This window comes from Rousettus aegyptiacus, unplaced genomic scaffold (assembly GCF_014176215.1).
Source record: "Rousettus aegyptiacus isolate mRouAeg1 unplaced genomic scaffold, mRouAeg1.p scaffold_m13_p_4, whole genome shotgun sequence".
In the NCBI taxonomy this organism is placed as follows: domain Eukaryota; kingdom Metazoa; phylum Chordata; class Mammalia; order Chiroptera; family Pteropodidae; genus Rousettus; species Rousettus aegyptiacus.
The window spans coordinates 112,418,834-112,439,854 of record NW_023416307.1 but is presented as its reverse complement, the minus strand read 5'-3'; the positions used below and the strand labels follow the sequence as shown (position 1 = coordinate 112,439,854).

Genomic DNA, 21,021 nt, shown 5'->3' with positions numbered 1-21,021 from the left:
TTAAAACAGACTTTATTGAAAAGGAAGGGGAGGCAGCAAGCAAAGAATCCAGACATTTTCCTACTCAGCTACCATACTCTGAAAAGAGCATGGCCAACTGAGTTCGTGAGAAATCAAACCCTTGCCTCTGAGTCCAGCCTTAACGCCACAGTCCCACCAGCCGAGCTAACTGGAATTGACTGCTCAATGGAATTAGTCTTCCATTTTTAATTGGTTAGAAAACTTGCCAAGAAGTTTTGCCTGACAGTCCACTATGCAGAAAACATGAAGATAAAAAGATGGTCCAGTAATTACCAATGGGAATTGAAGAGGATGACTAATCATTAAAGAGGCTATTTTGTGAAGCTAGTTGAAGCTGGCAGCTGAGGAAATGCCATGAGGGGCAGAGCCTGTGGAAGCCTGCCCCTCATAAACGCTGGATCCAACCTATCACCTCCGGTCGATGAGGTCACAACCAATTGCAACAGGTCTTGGCAAACAGTTTCCTCCCAGGAGTCAATAAGTCACCTGAAAAGGCTTAGTTCTGGCTGTTTGAATACACCCCAGCGTGAATACACAAGCAGTGATTCTGGTGGAGGTAGGGCTGTTTCCTTTGCTATTGTGTGTGCACAGTCACTCAAACTACTCTAGGCTGGAACTTCAGGGTTCTAAGCTTCCTCCAGTAGCTGGAAAATTGCATATTTGTAACACTTTGCTAACGTGGGAATGGCGATCAACAGCCATCAAAGTGTACATTTTAACTCAAAAATTTCACTCTTGGGAAGACAGCCTCTTGGATGTGTGCAGAAGTGTAGCTACAAAACTGTTCATAATGGGGTTGCTTATATTTTAAAAAGTAGAAATGACCTAAATAACATTTTATATATAGCCATAAAACAGAATATTATGAAGTCTTTCAAAATAAAGATATTTTGATAAAAATAAAGAAAAAAAACTTCTTGTATATATTTCCCAATTTTTCTATAATAAATATTTTTGTAAAACACCATGTGGAAAAAATTAATTCAAAATTGTACACAGGTTAATGATTACAGAGTTAAATGATAATTTAAATACATTAGGAGAACATAACACTGGGGTGAATTTTTTTGGTAAAAATTTCTATGTGAGACAGAGTCACTTCAATATTTTTAGCTATTAAAATCTGGATTCCATTTCTTAAATTATTCTAAACTTTGTATTGTTATTTATCAAAATCTAGTCAAAAACTAGGAAATAATAAAAAGTCTTTTGAGAAAATATCATAAAAGCCACATGCTAGTACAGCTCCTGTACCTCATTTACAGGTATTTTTCTTTCCATGATTCTAAGAAGCCCCAGTACATGGTTATAAAATCTTAAAAGGTTAGCAGCTGAAGTGTAAATGCGAGGTCTCTCACAGACAAAAATGCTGACAGCAGAGAAAAGTAATAGCCGGCAGCTTGGCAATGTGAAAGGAACTAGAAAAACTGTGAGGAGCTGAACTGAGGCCCTAAAAAGCACAAATTCTTTGGGCCAAACAGACCCAAAACATCAAGAGGCCAATGCATAATGATGGGTGGTTCTCTGAAAATGGCAAATGACAATTTGTATAACCTGTCAAAGGCAGAACATAATATCTATTTATATAAACTAGATACATTTGTGTATTTGCACATATGTTTTAAAAGTAAAATTTTAAATATATTTATGTATTAGTGTATGTATACATGTGCGTGGCATTTAGTTTTTGATTTTGTCTTTTAAAGAAGAATGTATGGTGAAATCCAAATATAGCATAGCTTCATTAGTAGTATTGTATCAATGTTACTTTCTTACAGAAACTCTCTGTACCATATTTGCAACTCTTCTATAAATCTAAAATTATTCCAAAGTGAAAGTTTATTAAAAATGCAAAACAAAGAAGAATGAGGGCTTGGTTATTTAGACATTTTCTATACCCTGCTCCCTCTTTCCAAATCTCAAGGAGTCTAGTAGCTGAGGTTTTACTGATTGGGTTTGCAAGCATCGATTCACTATTGCAAGGACCCTTTAACCCTAGAAATCTACCTTCTTTACAATCTGGCAGCTCATAGCAAAGAATCACATTTACTCCTTTACCCTCCAAAGAAAGGGAGTGAGCTCCCTTATCAGAGGTTTGCAAACTCTGGGAAAGAAAGTGGTAGACCCTGTAGGATCCCAGGCGCTCTCAGGCCCGGAAGTGTTTCATCTGACAGGAAGCCCTTTGGGGATGACTTCAACCACCAGATCCCAGGCATTATCTCATCGTGGAAGTGTGTCATCCTCTGCATTTTCCCTCAAGTTGCTAAGAGGAAATGGAGATGAGACAGCTCCAGCAGCCCACCTTGTTTTTCGGTGGGTATTTTTAGCGCCTTGTGGCAAAGAGGTTGCTTTTTAAGACCATCCCAGATATTCTGCAAAAGAGAGGTGGAACCTTTCTCTGCTATACTCTATAATGAAAAGCCCAGGCTGTGCTTAGGAGATCCAGCCAACAATGGTCAGCAACAGGAAAAAACACTCTGTTTCAGGGGGCCATAAATATTTACTGTGTCCAGTGGTATATTTACTATTCAATGGTCATGCAAACAAATGTTTTAGGACAAGATGTGATCTGTTTCTACAGAATCATAGAGTTTCAAAGCTGGAAAAGAACAGAGATGTCGTCTAGTTGCCACATTTACAGATAAGGTTGAGAGTCCAAGCAGGCTCCCATCATGGCTTCTTTTTAAAGTATCTCTACTACAACACACATTCCTTGAGCCATAGTTCATTGTTTATATGTTTGTCTCTCACATGAGATTAGAATTGTGTGTTTGCTAAGGGACTTAGCACAGTGAGCATCATCAGCAGTCAATAAAAGTTTGAGACACCAGGATGGAAGCCCAGCTCTGCACTGACTCATGTTCCCCGGGACCTCTTCACTGCACCTATTTTTAAAACTGAGAAGACATATCCCACTCCTGAAAGGCCAAAAGAGCAGCTAGGCGTGCATTGGAAATTCACTTGCTCATATATTGAAATGATTACTATTTACTCAAAGATTTTAAAATTATTTTTTACCTCTTTCATTAAAGACTAAAATGGTCTCCTCTTTTTAAAAGGTAAGAATGTCTAGGATGTTGCTTTATTAAATTTCACAGGTAAGAAGATTTACTGAGAAAGAGAAGGCTTTCAAAAATGGTAAAACAAATAAAAATGTTCCTGTATTCACATACACGGTGAAGCACTACCAAAGAAAGCCTCTTGCCTTAGGATATATATATCTACCTGATGTTAAGAATGCTGAAAACCCCTTCTCTTCGACTCCAATACATGAGTACCCCCAGCTCCTCATCTGTACTAGTCAAGTTCAAGGCAAAACAGAATGGCAAATTAAGATCCCTAGATATGCCACCCACTTGGCATTTCAACACAAGAGTGAGAAGGATCAACCTTTCTTAAGTCTTTGCTTAGAGTAGCAATGGTGGGAAAAGCTCAGTCAACCCCACGAACTAATCTGGCAGAAGCTCTAAAGAAGTGACGAGTAAGAGAACTTAGGGGCTTCCTTAAAGGTAGGCTTCCCAAACTAAGTCACTTTTTGAACCACAGCAAACTCCCGTTTGCTCTGTTACACGAGATCTTCGAAGGCCTCCATTTAGGCACAACTTACCCAATTAGTTGCCATCAACTCCGTACCGCCTGTACTGTCCCACCTTCTCCATCAAGGCAGTCACTTGAAAGCCAAGTAACAACAGAGTAAACTTCACTTTTCTAAGTTCAAAGTTAACAAGCAAGCTGAGAGCCAGAGCAGATATATTTGACACAAAATTTAAACATAAGCACTCACATAATCTGATGAGATGTTTCTAAGGCTTTAGTTACATAGTTTCATACTAGAGACTTCACCCCCACAAAGACCATTTAATTAGAAAAATTCTTGGGTGTGATTCTATGCATTTCAGAGCAGCTATGTAATTACTTAGATAATGTACTTTACCTTTTTCAGCTATCAGATTTATTTGAAATAGGTAATTTCATGAACGACAGCTAAAATAATGTTAATAAAAAGAGGACTAAAAGGGAACAGTTTAGTGGAACCCCCCCCCAACACACATACACATACAACGTTCCAAAATGAGAAGTTGAGAACCAAATCATTACCAAAAAATGACAGTACCTTTTACAGATGTCATATTTAATCAAGACCTTGGCATTTATTCTATTATTTGCAAAGACCTTTTTTCTTCTGTTAACAATTTGTAAGAACTACACATTATGCTTTACAGACATTAGTTCAGGCAATCCTTACAACTGCCCTATGAGGAAGAAACCACAGTAAGTAAGCCCACTTTGAGGTGAGGAAATTGAGCCTAGGAAGGTTAAGTCCCCAGGTTACTAAGTTAATTGTGGAGGGCAGATTTGAACCCAGTTCCTCCCCAAGCCAAAACTCATCACATTTCTGGCAATGTTTCCCCAAGTAGAATTACACACTAGTAGAATGTGACATATTAAGATGAATATGGATATACATGTTTTTAATAGTTATATATGTGTTTACTTTAGTGCAGACTGGAAAAAAATTATTCACCTAGCAAATAGTATTTGATCATATTGCTGAGGATATGGCTAATTTAGCATCAGTAACATACACTGAAAGATTAGAAAAATAGTCAAGAATTCTCATGCCATGTTGCCTAGGAATTAAGTGATCGGACCCACCAAAGGATGGAGTCCATACCTGTCTCATTAGACTGGTACCCAACTGAGTTAATCAGCTTGGACATTAAATGATTCCCAGCAGATGCCTAGAACTCAATGCTTTTACCTTAAAAAAATAAGTTCTTTTCTTAGCCCTCTCTTCTCCTTCAACTAACCCCTTTGTCACATGCCCTCCGCCCCCACCACTATACATACCCATCTGGTCCTGGAAGATTACCTTACATAAGGTGAAGTGATGGAGAGCACAGATGTCTGGAAGGAAGCCAACCCGCTCACTCATCCCCCTAACCTGAACATGGCTCATCATGGGACTCTCTCTAGGGTGGCCAGAGCTAATTCCAGAGCAAGCACCTTAATCAGACAATGGCCAGACATCAAAGCCCTAGCTGATTTAGAAATCTCTGTGGGGATAAGTCCTCTTGGTGATGTGGTATTTTTAGTTCATCTTTTTTCTTTATTGTTGAAATGACTTGTAAATAACTGTAACTTTTGGCTGTGGCTGTTCACGAGGTAGGCTGACTTTGTGCTCTACACTTGGCTTTTAGAAAAGTAACTTCTAATTACATGAGTAACACATGCATATTTTCTCCTTGTAAAAACTTAAGACATTAAAGATTAGATAAAGTTTCCTTAGACCACCACTGGGGCCAAACTGGACCCCATCCTCAGAAGGAATCATTTTAATGAATTTAGGATGATATCCTTATAGACTTCTTTTGATGCTTTTGTTTATCTTTGAAAAATAAATTGAATCGCTTTTTATGTGGTTAAGATTGGCACACTAATAGCATCAGACTAAAATTTCTGTAACTTGATTTTTTAAATCTAACAATGTATCTTGTCTATCTTTTTCATCTTAGATCTACCATTGTTTCCTTCCTTCCTTCCTTCCTTCCTTCCTTCCTTCCTTCCTTCCTTCCTTCCTTCCTTCCTTCCTTCCTTCTTTCCTTCCTTTTCTTATTGCTATATGGTATTCCATAGTGTGGATATATAGTTTATATTTTAAAAGGTGAAAATATCATGCCATTTAACCTTTGGTTTTTCTATAACACTTTTTCTTAGAGAACAATGACACAAAAGAAGAAAACTCCTTTAAGTTCTATCCTTTCTGGCTTCTAAAAAATTGCCACTGATTTCAGTAAAAATAATACATGGATTGCAATCTGAGTGAGGAATCAATCTGGGTTCCAGAATTACTTATGCAATGACATGTTAACAGGATATGGAGTCAGGCAGAATACCAACTCATCATAGCTGTGACCTTGAATTTGTTAAACAACATCTTTGAATCTCAGACTCACCATTTGCAAAATGAAGATAATAATATTTACCTTTCAAGGTCACCATCAAAACTGTGTACGAAAAGGAAATGAAGACAGCAAGCAGGGTACCTGATACACAGCAGGCATTAGTGAATGACAATTACTTAAAGCTTCATGACACAGTTTTGTTCAACAGTGAAAAATGCAAATCAATTTCTATTGTGCAAGATTTCCAGCTTATGTTAAAAAATTATTAGTTTTCTTCAGAACATCTCATTAGTATGGATAGTGCACCCTGCAGATTTATAGGAAGGGAAATTGGGACGGAGAGATTGCTCAAGGCAGATCCATCAGGATGCCAGGATGAGCTTTTCTAAGAGCCATTAAGCTCTTTTTCTTATGGTTTATCACTAAATTAATGAACAGAATTCTTGAAATGACTACCTGAAACTTTCTAAGCATGTTGTCTGAAACCCTGCCTGCCTCTGTTAATTTTCCTTAAATGACTATTATTCAAATTAGTTGAACTAAACAAATTAAAGTTAAAAACAACTAAAAGGAGCAATATCTTTTTGGCAAAAAAAAAAAAAAAGAAAGAAAGAAAGAAAGAAAAGATAATATTTAATGAAATGGAACAAAACAAAAAAGGAATAGGAAAATAAAACCAATACCAACTGCTGCTGCCGCCAGGGTTCCAGCCGATAGATAAATGAAACATGTATTGCCTCAACCTTGTCACAGTCTAAAATAATAAGCCTGAAAGATCTGATGGAAAATCTGGATCAATTTCCCAAGATTACATGGTGTAAGACGGTGATTGTGTGACAACAGCAATGTTTTCTGGGAACCCTATAAGCTGTGGTCTCTTTAACCTCTTATCTGCTCTATTACCTCTACGAGGTCATTGAACATCACACATAGTAGAAAGCCTTCTAAGGTGGCCCCCATGACTTATGCCTGGTTGTGTTCATGCCCTTCTTGAGTCTCTGCCCTGGAGTATACGCCGGCCTAGCCATTTGCTTCTAGACATATAGAATATAGCAAAGTGACAGCATGTTCATGACTATATGTATGTGATTACATAAGATTGTAACACCCATATTTCAAGGCAACTCTCTCCTTTGCTGACATTGAAGAACAAGAGGTCATGCTGAGAGGCTCATGTGGCAAGGAGTTGCGGGCGGCCTCTAAAAGCTGAGGACAACCTTGGCCAAGAGCCAATAAGAAGTCTTCAGTCTTACAACAACAAGGAACTGAATGCTGCCAACAACTACATAAGTTTAGAAGCAGATCTTTCCCCAGTCCAACCTCCGATGAGACTACAGCCCTGGCCAACACCTTAACTATAGCCTTGTGAGACCTGAAAGTGGAGGACTCAGCTAAGCCATACCAGAATCCTCACCCACAAAAACTTTGAGAAAATAAATGTGGATTGTTTTAAGCTGCTAAATTTGTGGTAATATTGTTATATATAACTAATACACCATATTTGCTTCCATTCCTTCATCTGAACCAAGGGGGGAAATCATATAACACCGGTCTCACCACTAATAAGACACTAGGAAACTGTTAAGGGGGGGTGGGGTGGAATTTTCAAATGGCCAACTTCTGCTTGCTTGTTTAATGTTTAACCAGAGCATAGTTCTAGGAGATATTCTGTGCAAAGATATGCTAATGTTAAGGGTGTAGTTATCCTGTACAAAGATATGCTAATGTTAAGGGTGTAGTTATCCTGTGCAAAGATATGCTAATATTAAGGGTGTAGTTATCCTGTGCAAAGATATGCTAATGGCTAACTCCTTCTTCTGTAAACCTACTTGCTTGTTTAATGTAATTGTAGGCTTTATAAGCAACCTCCTCTGAAAGCTCAGAGCTGACTCTCTAGTGGGGAGAGTCAGTCGCTGGCCAGCTAATAAAGGCTCACAATTCATCTCAATTGGCTCCATGGGTCTTAAATTTGAACGTGCCACAACAAAACTACAGCAGTACTGGGTTACACCAGGTCTATTTGATGATGCCTGAATTGAAATAAGTCTTATTCCAAAAATTGGTGCTATATTTTTTTCTAAAAATTGGTGCTATATTTTGTGTTTCTTTGTTCATTGATTCTTCCTTTTTTGTTCACAGTGACATAGAACAACATACATTTTAACATATAGTAAAACTCTATAAGGAGATGATCTCCCTGGGAGAAATGACTTCCAAATTGATCTACCAGCTGCCAGGCCTCAATTCCATTAAGCCACTCTCTCAGTTCTTGACCACTGAAAAAACCATGCCAATCAGATCATATCTGTCTTCCATGGTCTCCACTACCTGCAGAATCAGAGCTAAACTCTTTGGCAAGGCCCCAACCAAGGCCAGGTTTACTGAGTGAATAAATAAAGGCATGTGGTAGGCCACTTACTACATTGCACTGAAGTTGTTATTGTTCAATGGCTATGACTATATCTCATTCATCTTCATTTCCCCAGTGCTCAGCATAGCTCTCGCCATGCAGCAGCTGCCCCTAAACTTCTACTTTCCACTGCTCTAAGGATCCCTGAGTTACTTTAGTGGCCTTGGTTCTTGTAATTTGCACTAATGAAAATGAATCCAGCCTTCCCAAGGTCGCTAATCTGTCCATTATATAATAATGCTTTTTTCTTTTTTTTAATCTTATTTTTTAGGTGAGGCAACCCTTGGTTGACCTCACAGATTGCAAGGACCTTGTTAGCTTACAATCCCTTATTTTTTTAATTTTATTTTTTATGCCTATAGCACCTGGTCTTCCTAGGTAGTCTCCCATCTGAGTACTAACCAGGCCCGACCTGCTTAGCTTCCAAGATCAGACAGGATTGGGCTTATTCAGGGTAGCATGGCCATGGACCCACTATATAATAATGTTTAATAGCTAACAATATAACACATAATCTGTTTAACAGTGCTAAAATTCCCACTTGCGTCCATAACAATTTTTTCTTTACTCCAATCCAAGGGACTTTTATTTATCCCTTTCGTTTGCTATATTTTACTTTCCTTTATATCTCAAAGAAATGCCAGAACATACGCACAATTATACAGAAATGTAGAGATTTTAAAATGGGGTTGGAGGAAGTAGGGGTTAAATTAAAAGACCAGGTAATGGTCTTATGGCTTATGTTGATCAAACAACAATTAACAAGATTTAATTGTTACGGTGAAAATCACTAGAGAAATTCCAGGCCCAGGTGTTGTTTATTCAAAAGGGACACATTTGTGGAAATCACTGTGAATGAGTTCAAAGTATGTGTAAGCTGCTGGATTTGCTGTTTTTGCTGCTTTGAATACTCTTCTGTACACCAGAAAGTATACAGTTCTCTTTTAGAACAGAGCTTGTTCAAGCATTAACTTCACAACCTTTCCTCATACAACATCCATCTTCATATCCAGTCTTTAACCAAGTATATCCTTCGTAAGCCCAGAGCTTCGTAGACTGTCTTCTTCCCCTCTCTGTCAAAGCTCTAAAAAGCTAAGAATCATTCACAAGGACAGATTACTATTCAAAGTGTTCCTTTCCAAAGGCACTTGAATTTTAACAAGGAAAATACCATAAATATTGCAGAATTATTTACAAATTATTTTCACATATGCCACCTTATTTGATGCCCAGTGCTCAGCACATAGTAGGCACTCAGTTGTATTTATTGAATAGCTAGATTAAGAAATAGAGGCTTAGAGAGCTTAAGTGACCTTTCTAAAGACACACAGTGAATTAGAGGCAAACAGGGGAGAAAAACATAGATATTCTCATTCCACATTCCAAGCTTCCACTATTCTACCAAGTCATAAACTACAGACAGACTCCCAGGAATTTCAATTCGGGGTGGGGGTAACTTCCCAAATCCCCAGAATTTATTCCACAACAGCAGTTTCTTCTGCTCTACAGCCAACTCAACCTTACCCAAATTGAGGCATAATTCTAAGAATCAAACTTGCACATTCATACCATAATTTAGCCTCCTTTTGTCCTTTCGAGTTAGTTTCCCAAGCAGTTACTGGCCAACTGTGCTATACATGAAAGATGCTTTCACAATGAAGCAGTGAGCTTGGGGTTCAGAAGAAGCATTTTCTCACCTCTTCCTTCCAAGAGTCTCTTGTTTTCCTAGGATTGCTTGAAAATAGTGAACCTCCAATTTTTAAAAGTTGAGGTCTTTAAAAGCATTTCCTCTTCATTTTATAAGCAGTACTTGGACCAACTGACTCAGTGCAGAGCGAGGGGGTGGGAGGGTAGGGGTGAAGGATAGCACAGCTGCTGCCCCCTTGGAGTTTATGAGGCACAGGAAACACCTCAGAGAGACATCGTGATCACGATAAGCACCATGAACCAGAGAAAAGTTCATTGTGGAGCAAAGCAAGATTTGAGTTGAGTAGGAAGTAGCTCTGAAGCACAAAATGCTAATGTGACATTTAAACTACCTTTGGGTTTAATTTATAGATTAAATGATATGCTGCCTGGGATTTGCCTTAGGATGACAAAAAATAAAGAATGTGTGAATGAGAGAATAGGTAAAAAAAAAAAAAAGGTAAATGATGGATAACTATTAGAACTGGGTAAACCAGTATAGAGGGGCTTCATTACACTGATCTCTCAAATTTTGTGTATGCTTGAGAATTTCTACAATAAAAAAGAAAATTTGAGGAGTCAAGTCTAAGCTGTGCTGTTGGCTAGCTCTGTGGTTTTGGGCAATTCGCTTAATTTTTCAGAGACTCAGTTTCCTAAATATACAATGGCAATGATACTCTCTCCCGTAAGGGCTTTTTTTCGGGCTTAAATAATAATAAAATATAGGTAATGGGCCTGGTACTGTTTCTGAAAAAATTGGAGGAGCTCAACAAAAGGTAGATTATTGTGGTTATCATGTAATAAAAGTCGTTTGAGCGTGGTAGTGGAGAGAACACCATTCAACTCTCCCACTAACACATCTTAATACATTTGACGTTGGGGGTGGGTTTTTTAAAAGGCTGAACTGAACTCTAATTATTATCAGCAGGTATCCAGTTCTTTATTTAGTAAAACCACAAAAAGAGCTTTATTTTTATCTTAATCAAGCCTCATTCATCTCCTGCAGACATGGGAACAGCCTTTTGTGAAGCTACTTCATTCTGCATGTTCCTGGTGGTTACAAAATAGCACCTAAGTGTCCTGTACCTACAAAATCAGGAGGTCTTTCACCAGAAACTTACATAACTCTTTACAAGTTTGCATGAGAAGCTAGAACTCTTTTTGTTTGTTCGTTTATTTAAAACAAAAATAGCACACATTCAAGGGTTGTTGTTTTTTCAATGCACATAATAAAATGGTTTAGTGATAGTCTCTGGATTCATTCTAGCAATACAGAGTTACAGCCTTGATTAAATTTCTTCACCTGTTTCGGCTTCATTTTTTCATGTGTCCAGTGATAGTAGCAACTTCTCAGGGTTGTTGAAAGGATTAAAGGAGAAAATATACGTTAAGCTACACAGTAAAAGCTCAATTACTGTTAGCTGCTTTTATTAATTGTGTATCATGACCTCAACCAGAAAGTGTTCACACTGATATCACACTTCCTTTCCATGATGCCCATGGCCTGTTGCCTTAAAGATGATGTTTTACCAATTGTAGTAGCCCAAAATATACAATCGCTCCCCACTTCTGGGTGAAACAACAAGAAATTTAATTACCAGAAAAAGAAAACACACTTTGTTTTCTATTTCTAGATACCAATCTTAAAGTAGCACAAAGAGTGGAAGAGTGTATCTGAAATCACATTTTCATCTAGGTTGGCTGTTTCTAGAATTCAGAGAACAATGTATTCTAAAAATACTGTGCCTGAATCTTCCCGTTTCCCGCCTCAGAGGGCTGCCTTAACACTCCAGCCGGGACATGACAGTTGAAAGGGACTTTTTGAAAAATTCTTTACAAAATGTAGTCCCTGTGCCTTAGATCTTATCAATTTTGGCTCAAGATCCAAAACCAAGTTGCTTTATACATTTTCTGAATTTTAAGCAGTGTTTCTCCCACCACAGTAACACACTGCCAGATACTTACTAACAATGTGTTAAAGCCTTATTTGTTTAATTGATACTTTCTCACATCATCCATCATCTGTAGGTACAAGACACTGCAGTTCTTGGAATTTCTGAAAATGCAGGCATTTCCCATCTGATGAAATAGTTGTGTACCAAAAGTTCTTTGTAAACTTGGTTATTTGGAACTTGAAACGACTTTATGTACAGTGTTTACAATATACCTGCCTAGCATTACGGGAGGCACCTAGAGAGAGACCAATTAAACATACATTCCAGGTCCTCGAGGGGCTCAAATTCTTGTTTCTATTTTTATTTATCAGTCATTATATAGAGCTTAGTAACATCGGACCTTATGAGGTAGATATTATTATTATCCTCATATACAGATGGAGAAACTATGACACAATGGAGGTCAAGTAACTTGCTTAAGATCACATAGTAAGAGTGGAGCTGAAACACCAGGTGGTCTGGCTCCCAGGTTCATCTATGTGCTTATTTACCATGTTGCCTTTCGGTAAGGAAATGGCCTCAAACTTCACCTGAGGTCCCCACTATGTGCTGGAATGTATGCCTGTGTCCCCCATGCCCCCACTTCCTCTTGCCTGCTAGGCACTCTCTCTCTCTTCCTCCCCCTTCCTCCCCCATCTATCTCTTCTCCGGTTACTGACACAAGGCCATTGAGTCATCACTAACGCCTTCCCTGCTGCCCCTCCCTCTCCCTTCCTGTCTCCTAGCACTCTGGATTCCACTTTAAAACTCACTTCCCTCCTGCCCTCCTTCTGCACCCTTGTCACTCCTCACCTGGACTATTTCCATAACCTGCTAATGGGCTCTCCATTCCTCAATCCTTTCCCCAATACTCTGTTCCTTAAACAAATAAACAAAACAAACCCTGTTATTGGTGAGTTTTGTTTGTTTGTTTGTTTAGTGTATAACACATAATCTTTGCAGAAAAAAAGTAGAAGATGCAGACAGGCAAAAAGGAGAAAATTAAAATTACCCAAGGACTATCCCCAGAGGTAAACTTTTCATCAAATCATTTCAGATTTGTCTCTCTTTATATATAATATATATACTAACACCAGTAGTATCCATCATTTACCTATGAACTCTACTCTTTAACAGCAATTCAAAATTTTTATGTTGATAGGGTCACATTACAAATGGGGAAGAAACTTCCAGTGGTTCTAGGTGGAATCCAGCCTTTTGGATTTGACCCCTGTAACCAGTGTCACCTGACTCACACTGGGAGGGTACAGGCAGCCCTGAAGACCTATGAGTCTCCCTATACCAGCAGTCACTAACCTTTTGGCACCACGGGCCAATGCTCCTATGAGAATCTAATGCCTGATGACCTGAGGTGGTGATGCTAGTGCTGGGGAGCGGCTGCAAATACAGATGAAGCTTTGCTTGATTGCCTGCCACTCACCTCCTGCTGTGAGGCTGGGCTCCTTACAGGCCACAGACTGGTACTGGTCCTGGATACTGGTCCCTGCCCTACACTATCTGACGCATTCTGCTCCTATCCCAGTATTTTCCAACCCTGGGCCTTTGTTAGGTCTCTCCTGTGCAGAGAAAGCCCACCTCAGATAAGAGATGTGGGTCATTGCAACAAAAAATGCACTACTGTAGAAATAAGAAACTTCCTCCTGAGCATCCTCCGAGATGAGAATCTCTGAGGGCCCCACGTCCCCCTCCATGTTCTAATCCTACTTCATTACTCATTCATCTCTTCATATCTGGAGAGCTTTTATCTCATAGAATGGAGAATGTGAGTGTGTGTTCTCTTCTGGTTTTATCCTCTTGCAGTTTCATTGAATTGAATCAGAGCCAGAGGTGTTGGAGATCTGAAGAAAAGGTGACCTCGGGACCCACCACATTGACAACCAGTCACCTGACCCTCATCACAGGACTAAAACCCAGGAGGCACAGTCTGGCAAGCTGCCTGACTCCCCCTGCATGCTGACATCACCTCTGGAGGACACCCCACCTCACCCCAAGGTCCAAACTGGTGTTTTCTCAAATGCATAAATGCACCAGCAGAAAGCTACAGAACTTAGCCCCTTTCGCTTTACTTCTGCAGATAAAAATCATGTCTCATTCTCTTTTGTTCATGGGATTAAAGGAAAAAGAATTGTCAGAATTGTTGCAAGCTGATTCACATGCTGTTAAAAACCTCTGCTTGTATAATATGCCTTTCTTAATGGTCAACTTGAAGAAGAAAATGTGAAATATGTAGCTGGTAATCTTTCCAGCTTCAGGCTGGGACGGCTGATTCATCAAACCTCAACTTGAAATGTCCATTTTATCCTTTCAACCATTCCCCTGACTCACTAGAATTATTACTTCCCAAAGAGGAAGACTGGCTGCTCAATGGATGTATAAATTATGCATTGCATTTAAAAAATAGTGAAAGCAAAGGCTGAAAATAGCCAGAGGGTGCTTCAGTTGAGGGTCTCTATTTGAAGTTTGAAAGATTTTTTTTAAAAAGAAAACAAGACCTCCCAGAAACAGCAGATTTTTAAACATTGAATTTACTCCATAGATGGAAATCTATGTACATATGTTGAAATTCATTTCTTATTTCTTTTAATACTTTCTTCTAGTACCTGAGCATGAGGAGCAGCGGTAACAGAACAGATGACAGGACATTATCAGAGGAAAATTTGGCAAAGATGACAAGTCAGAAAACTACTGACCAAAAGGTCTAATGATTGTGTAAAAGAAAGTTGACACTTTCTACCCTCAAAAATATAACTGAGTTACCTGGTGATTCAGGGTAACTGGATTTTTTGTTTGTTCGTTTGTTTTTTGTTTTTTTATTTTTTTGGTAGGCTGTTTTGTTAAGAACCAAAATGAATGAATGCTCTAAAATTTACACACTGTGAATCCTCATCTTTTTCCTTTTCTTTGTTGAACATTTGTGAAGCACATACTATGTGCCAAGCATTGCAGGTACTTACACAGCAAGTGAAAACACAGGCTCCTATGGAAGCCCTGCAGAAGACGCATCTCGCTCTGTTTGAAGGGCAGGGAGGGCTTCTAAGTGAAAGTTACAGAGAGAGCAGAGATCTGAGGACAATCAGGCAAGGGTGAGGACAAAGGAAAGAAAATTCTAAGCAGAAAGATCAGCAGGCGGACAGGACTACGGTTGGGAATTCTAGTCTGTTCAGCTAGTTGAGAGAGAGGGGGAAGAGGAATGGTGAAAGACGCAGGTGCAGGCAGGGGCTGGGTCTTGAAAGCCATATTTACGAAGCAGGCTTTATCCTCAGGATTTCTCTAGAGGGAATATGAGGAGGCAGCGAAAGGTGTAAAGTGGCAGAGCAACAACCTAACAACTTGTATTTTAGGAAGGTCCCTCTGGCTTCATGAGAGAATGGATCTGAGAGGGCAGAAAGAGGCAGGGTATTCTAGTTGACAGCAGGGACGCAGGCCAAAGACTGAGGGGAGAAAACTGGAGGATTCCAGAGATACTTAGGAGGCAGACAGGTCAAGACTTGGCGAAAGAGTCAGTGTAGGAAATGAGGGGAAAGTAAGAGGCCGTGCTACCTCCCAGGTTTCTGGTCTTGGCAACTGTAGGTACTATTCAGGGGGATACAAATACCTTGAGGAGCAATAAGTTCGGGAAGCTGGAGTTGTACCTTTGATGCGTTAAAGCCTAAGAGAGACACTCAAATGCACCTGTCCAAGAGGCCTCACTTAGGATCCTGATGGTTGTCCCCATTTAAGGGATGGCCACAGGAAGAGGAACCCACAAAAGAATCCAAGGCAGAGTGGCCAGAAAGGTGAGGGTGAAATGGGAGGTTGTGTGCTCACAGAGGCTAGGGGAAGGGAGCACTGGATCAAGACTGGTCAGTGGTGCCATGCAGCAGAGATCAGGAGGGAAAAAGAGCCATTAGAGGTAGCCACGGCATGACCTGGTGGCCAAGGCAGTTGGGTAACTTATTTGACACCAACATACGAGTATGGCTATAAGTTCAGATGAGGGAGGAATCCAGACTGGAGGAATCCAGACTGAATGAAGCTGAGGAGAGTGAAGAGGAGAGAGGTGGAGGTGAAGCGCAGGATGGAGGGATACCTGTGATCACCAAAGGGTTTTCTTTGTGACAAGAAAGACTTAAGGCTGTCAAGCAAAATTACTGTTCCCGTTGTTATTGAAATGACAAAATGATTTCCCAAAGAAAGTGGAGGAACAGGATTCCAAACCTGTGTTTTCTGACTTAAAAAAAAAGTCTCATCTCGGCAGCAATAATGGACCTTTATTAATATAAAAAGAAGTACTCTGGGCTGCCTGCCCCTAAATGACTTCAGCAACTACAGCACTGAAGGGGAAAAAGTTATAATGCTGAACCAAAGCTCTCCAAAATTTGTGGCGTATATGGCACAGGTGATGGATGACAGTTGCCATTAGTAAAGGCATTCAAATATTTAAAATAAAAGAAAATTATAACTTTGAAAACTACACCCCCCAAAAAAGATGTGTTATTTTTCAATTTCACTACTTGGCTTTCAAAGGGCTTCTTTTCTTGTGTCAGCCATGCCATTTCATTCAGTTTTATTCTAAAAACCACAGTGCTCAAAAGTGAAGAGGAAGATGATGGGTCTGGGGGCCTAACCTGGTGTCCGTTGGAGGTGTCTATCAGGGAGTTAGATTGATCTAAGTCCATCATCAGACCATCTTCGGAGATGGTCATTAAAAAAGCACCAAGCCACATGAAATACACATAACTCAGGGAATACACATAAAAAAAGAGTGGAATAACAAGGGGAGGAATAAGAGAAAGAAAAGAACCTATGTCTAATAAATGTCTGGAAGGACAATAACTGAACATTTTTAGAAGTTTCAACCTCCTTCTCAAGCCCTTTGCCCCAGAACCTTCAAATACCAACATGGGACTGAAAGATTCTTATCATCAAATATATACTGTAATTTCACTTGTCTGTTTATTGCTGATAACATGACTATTTTTATTACTGTCTAATTACACCTGTAATTTATGAATTGCATCCTCCTTACACACGGGCTCCCTCTTCCCCCTTCCCCAAGACTACACTGTAACCCAACACCCATCTTCTACCTCCATGCCTGGGGAGCTCCCTTCTCTGCTGCAGAAATGCAGGTGGCTCTCTTTCCAGATTTATCTACTTCTCTGTCTCTGTCTCTGTCTATATCTATCTATCTCTATATATATCTATATCTTTTGTTTTAGAATTTTCTCAAAGAGAACCAAATTCTATTCCACCTTGAGTATTTTTTTTTAATTACATGGGATCCATCACCATAGCAGCTGACACTTCTGCTATAATAAACCTGGAATTTAAAAAAATCTAGAGGTTTCCAGAGCTTGGTTAGACACTTTTCCCTGCTTCCCAGATCAATTGACTTGCTTCTTCATAATCTAAGTAAGGTCTAAGCAATGTTATTCCTTTGAAAAATTATATTAGAGCTTTCAAATCCCTGTCACACACTCTTCCCTTAAAACTAATTATGGAGACCAAAGCCTGTTATACAAGCATCCGAGTCTACAGCAATGGACCATATTTCTTCAGCTGCCAGATCACCTGGCTGATAACAAGGCCAAGATAAAGGCAATAACTAAAAAATTTTTTTTCTAGAATAAAACAGGCCCAGGTATTTGAAAAAATAAAAACTGAAAAGATTAGAACTATTTCCATCAGAACCCATTTTAAGTGGTTATTACTGTAGACCAAAAAAAAAGAGGGAGTTCTATAGAAAGCAATCTCACAGGCTGATCCTGATCATAAATTTCAAACCGGTAGGTCAAGGTGGGTAGTCACACCACAGACTTATAACTTCTTGGTTAAAAGTTTATCTTTGCCTTAAGCAAGCCCTGCCCATTCATTGTTTCTGTGCATCTAAGTTAAGGTATGTTTGAAATAAACCTTAACTGTCCTCAAAATCATACACAATCTCAATTACTCTGTAATCCCAGCCCCAGGTTCCTTCCTCCCTCCTTCATGTAATCTTTCTTACATTCCCTCCTTCATCTTAAATGTATAAAAGAAACTGCAGGGAGGGGGTAGGTAGGTGGGGTAAAAGGGGTCAAATATGTGGTGACATTAAAAAGTTAAAAATAAATAAATTAATTAAAAAAGAAAAGAAAAGAAACTGCAAACTTGTTCTCTGGAGCATTTGAGGTCTTGCTCCCTGGCATATGTCATCAGTTTGGCTCAACTAAACTCATAAAAATTATCTACAGGCTTGGATGTTTCTTTAGTCAACATTTACTTGGCGAAGTGAAGCAGGATTTGGAAGAAGCCCACCCAGGTTCACCTTGGGATCCTGATCTGGTGCCAGGTACAAGCGAGGGGCCATTGTGTCCCACCAGCTCACACTTCACAGTGCATGAACTTGGGTGAATTCCTCTCAGAATCCTGGGCTTCCTTGCTTTAAGTAGCAGGCTATCACTTTATTTGAGCTGTTCTTAGAAAACCCTCAAGGTGGATAATGGTTGAGATAACTTAGGGAAAGGGAAAAATGTATTGTTGCTTTTAATTTCAGGCTTTTAATTGGATTGCTTACTGAGAGTCTGAACAAAATCTTTGCTGGGTTAATGAGAGACTAAATTCTCTTTAGTCCTGAAAGAGAAAGGACACTTGCTTCCCTAACCTGAATAGCCAATGGGGTGAAGACAGTTGTTCAGATCCCAGAATCTGGAGTGAAGGAGATTGGCACTAGGAGTCATCCAGGGCAGTACTGTAGCCCATGCTGGCGGGAGCCCCAAAGAGAAGGGCAGGGCACTGTGGAATGGTTTCACCTTAAGAGAGGGGCCTGAGCACTGGAAAGCGTAATGGTTCTGGTGGCATCTGGTAAATTCTCTCTGACCCTTGCCCTGGTATTCTTAGGTGACTAAGAATCTTTGTGGGGATGCCTAAGGAAAAATTTCCTCTCCTCTAAGGCATGAAGCAATTCTATTGGGATATACACAGCATTTGGTGTATCCGGAAATGCCTTGTCTGGAGATGTGCATGTAAGGTCTGGCTTTCAATGGAAGTTTGTTCAGACTCTACAGATCTCAAAATTAACACAGGAAATTGTGCCTCTTAGGCCCACAGGACCTACAGCTGTTAGCCTCCCATTTATTACTACGATGGCTGAGATGAGGATCCTTTGATACTTCTAAATTAATCTTTGCATGCATAATTAGAAAAAACAGGCTACAAAATTAGCCAGAATGAATAGAAAACATATTTAATTGGTCTCTGAAGCTCCAAAAAGAGGATTAAAGTAAATAGATCAACCTATGATGTCCTCAGGTTTCAACTCAATTCTTTGACTATTAAAAATGGCTGTCCTTATTTTAAAAGGGGGAAGGTCATTTGTAACTTGACTTGTCAAAGACATAAAAATTGTAAATGTCTCCAGGGAAAAATTTGGATCCAGTCGTTCTTTTATAAACTAGCGAGTTTTTCTCATGGCTAAACGGTTTTTGTGCCTATCTGGTATGTGTGTCTATGTACACATATGTTGTAAATGTAAGATAATTTTCTACCTCCAGATGATATTGTTAAAATTAATTTAAAGGCAAGCATTTGTAAGAATTAGTTATTCTAAAATTCTCAGAAACTCAAATGCTTTTCAAGTTCATGTGATCTAAGATTAATCTTTAGTAAATAAAAGCTAGCTTAAGTTTGTTGGTTTAAGTAAAACAGACATGTCTTTATTTTGCCTGGGTTTAACAAAAATAAGTCCATGTTAATAGTTGACTTTTATGTCTATTTAAAAGGTTGCTAGAGGTTATGAAATATACAAGCTAAAGAATACTAATTGACTACTTCTTAGTTATCATTAGACATTGAAGTTTTCAGGGTTAAAAAGCTCAATATATATAGGAAAACTTCTAGGGTATATTGTATGGGTAAACAATGATTGTAAATTAAATAGTTAGGGCTATAGGAATCCCAAGATGACTGCTTAGCTCTTCTCAGCTCCCTGGCACCCCATTTTTTTGTTTTTTACATTCCTTCATGCATTGTAGTACATTTAAGCTGGACTTAGATGAAGATATTAATGAGTGATATTATTGAAAGGAGACATTTTACACTCTTGCCAAACTAAAGAAGATGTATAACTTTTTATATCTTTTTAATGACTTATATAAATGTTATACTAGATGTCAAATACAGAATAGAAATTACAGGATAGAAATGATCCAGAGTGTTTTTTCACAAGAAAGGCCATAAGACCTGACTTCCTTCCATTTACCTGCCCTTCCTGTTTTGGGAAAATTCACCCTCAACTCAGATCTCATGTTTACGGTATTGACCCATCCCCAATGGTCAACAGGGTGACGGACCTCAATACTGAGACTTCCTACGAATGAGCCCTTCTAGCACTGTGAGACTACACTATCTGACCAAAAGGTTGGTCATGAATGCATCCTTCGATTTATAACTGAAAGAGGGAACCATGGATGAAAAAAAAGGGTTCTATAGAAAGTAACCTCGCAGGATGATCTGATCATAAATTCCAAACTGGGGAGGTCACGGTAGGTAGCCATACCCTAGGCATACAACTTTTTAGTAAAAAGTTTATTTTTGTCTTAAGTAAGCCTTGTCCATTGTTTCTGTGCATCTAGGTTAACATATCTCTGAAATAAATTTTAACTGTCCTCAAAGGAGCATATAATCTCAACTACCATGTAATCCCATCCCTCGGTTGCTTCTTCCCACCTTCATGTAATCTTTTTATTCCCTCCTTAATCTTAAATACATAAAAGAAACTGTGGACCATTATTCTCTGAAGGACTTTTCTCAGTTGAGATCTTGCTTCCAAGTGTATCCTGGAAAAATATGGCTCAAATTTTAATAAAAATTCTCTACAGGTTTGAACGTTTTTGACATTGACTTTCCTCAACACTGAAATGAAAAGAAAATTTTTAAAAAGCTACATCTATAGTGGACACTGTGGGTTGCCTTCCTTATAACTATTTCCCCTTTCTCCATCTTATGGAAACCCTACTTTCTGCAAATATTCACCCCTTGCCCACTGAGTAATTCGAGTCAATCTGCATGGCAGTCCTTTGGGGAC

General features: G+C 39.1%; 1 protein-coding gene and 1 pseudogene across 3 annotated transcripts in view; both read right to left on the bottom strand.

Moving 5' to 3' along the window:
• ARHGEF3 (Rho guanine nucleotide exchange factor 3) overlaps positions 1 to 21,021 on the bottom strand; it is a 272,865-nt gene that overhangs the window by 88,657 nt on the left and 163,187 nt on the right. The window lies entirely within an intron of this gene.
• LOC118601896 lies at positions 8,691 to 8,808 on the bottom strand (annotated as a pseudogene).